At 39.4% G+C, this 2,232-nt stretch overlaps 1 long non-coding RNA gene across 1 annotated transcript; it reads right to left on the bottom strand.

The window, feature by feature from the left end:
• Nucleotides 1-447: 447 nt before the first annotated feature.
• On the bottom strand, nucleotides 448-1,852 carry LOC127125621 (uncharacterized). The gene is made up of 3 exons (XR_007804768.1): nucleotides 1,647-1,852; nucleotides 873-1,557; nucleotides 448-776 (listed from the first exon to the last, which is right to left on the bottom strand). It is a non-coding gene; the product is annotated as an uncharacterized LOC127125621 (long non-coding RNA).
• Between the last annotated feature and the right edge of the window lie 380 nt (nucleotides 1,853-2,232).

Raw genomic sequence — 2,232 nt, 5'->3', positions numbered from 1 at the left:
GGAGTGGTCTAAGTTCCCGGAATACTGAATGTCCTTTGCCAAATAATGGACCTTCACCCATTGATAGCAGCAAACAACAATCAAGTTTTGCCTGATAATAATTTGCAGTCAGTCCCCAATATAAACTCAAGACCTGTGACTCGTCAAGATGAACTTAGCAGTTGAATTCCACTGTAAACTATTCTGGTCTTCCTGGATTTCATCATCCAGGTGCTGATACTGCACAGGGACAGTATAACAGCACATGCCATGGTTCACACTTGTTGGCCGGTCCTTACGCTTTGGTTGCAGAAAAATAAAATTGCAGAATGGTTCAAAGGTTATGACTTTTAAGTGGTTAAAGCAAACAAGTCAATCAAAACCAAATCACAATGAAAACCTGGATGTTTCTGAATTGGTCAAAAGGATTCTAACCATAAGCCTATAAAAAATGGAATGACTTGTATATGATTATGACAGGATTGTATAAAGCTGTTGTTTTACATGATGATGAAACCAAAGCCGGCAAACTATCTGCTAATCACAACGTAGAACCTCCTCCAAATGCTATTCTCTGCATCTCAAAGCCATGCCAATTCTGCAATGCTTCCAGCCGCCGCAACCCGAAATTCAGGTTGGAGTATTTCTGCTACAACGCCACCTGAGACCGATGATGAAGCATGAGTTCAAATTTCGCAAACTCATAAAAGCGAGCTTTGCGCTGCAAGTAGTGAAGCGTCTCTCAGCCACTCGAGGTCAATGCTTCCATGATCATCAACCGGTCCCTTCAGAAACTTCTGCATAATAAATCATGTTAAAATATGTGGCATCACTAAGTTCTTTCTATTCAGAGAATGATTAATAGCTTTTCATTGAAGTTTTACTCTTCTTACCTGAACATACTTGGCAAGCCTGTTTGTTAATAACCCTCTCTTGTTCCTCGTCAACGGAAAAACCCTCTTCACCCATCTGCTCGTGCTCTTAGTAGATACTCTAATGTGAAGGGAGCTGAGTACATCAGGCCTATTGTTACTACCTCGGGCTGGTCATTCCACCACTTCTTTTGCCAAGAACTTGTTTTTTTCGGTGGATTTTACGGACGCCCAAAATCTATACAATGACCTTTATATGCTTGATATTGATACTGGTATTTGGACAAATGTTACAACTGCAACCAATTGTCCTTCTGCTACATTTTCTGTAGCTGGTGATTGTTTGGACCCATTTAAGGGGGGTGTTCTTGTGTTCATCGGCGGTTGTAATAAAAGTCTTGAAGCCTTGGGTGATTTGTATTACCTATATACATGCATTGCTAAGGAAAGTGAACAGAGACTAGAGAAGTTATCTCTGAAGAAGCAATTGAAGCTGAAATGCCGAGAAGAAAAAAATCTCATTCCTGGCCAAAATCAAGTTATGGTTGGATATGGAGTGGGTGCTGATATTGGCTAGGTCATGAGCGTGTTGAATTATAGCCAGCCAAATAGAACAAATATCCCAGTAACTCAATTGTTGCCTTCTCATGGAAAGAAATCATTTGAAGCCAAGGCCCTGCAAACCGTAACAAATGCAACCAGCGCCCTGTGAATAACAAACCAAACTATACAACAGTCATGCCCAATTCAATAATTACACGCATTAAATCAGATGGTGATGCGGACGATACTCACCTTGAACTGCCTCAACCTGAATCATTGCCTAATACTGAATCGCCCCATAGCTCTGAACCAGTGGCCGACAACCACTACACAGATGTCAAACAAGTATCCCGTGTTCTTTGATGACATTGCAACACGCATGCTTCCAATCCTTCCCTTAATTATTTACAAACTCATTGAGAATGATGCAATGGATACAGCAGAAAAACTACTGACTCTATATTCTAAATTGCTTGCTTATTACCCTCTATGATTTACATTGGTTCATGATATACTTGCATATTTCTATGGTCATCTTCCTGGAAAACTCATTGTTCGAATTCTCAATGTACTTGACATCAGTAAAATTCCCTTTTCAGAGTCATTCCCACAATTAGAAGTGTCAAAAAAGCCCTAAATGAGAAAGCCCCAACAATTGGGCCCCTTATTCGGCCCAATTTTTTTAGGCCCCCTACTAAATCAATAATTTTTTGGCCCCTTATTTTTAAGCCCCATCTTATTTTTGGTTTTTAAGGGGCCTAAGTGAGGGGCTCAAAATATAATTTATTTGAAACAAAATATTTTATTTTTTTAAATATATATTTTCAAAATAATAAAA

This window comes from Lathyrus oleraceus, chromosome 3 (assembly GCF_024323335.1).
Source record: "Lathyrus oleraceus cultivar Zhongwan6 chromosome 3, CAAS_Psat_ZW6_1.0, whole genome shotgun sequence".
Lineage (NCBI taxonomy): Eukaryota > Viridiplantae > Streptophyta > Magnoliopsida > Fabales > Fabaceae > Lathyrus > Lathyrus oleraceus.
This window is presented reverse-complemented; position numbering and strand designations above follow the sequence as displayed.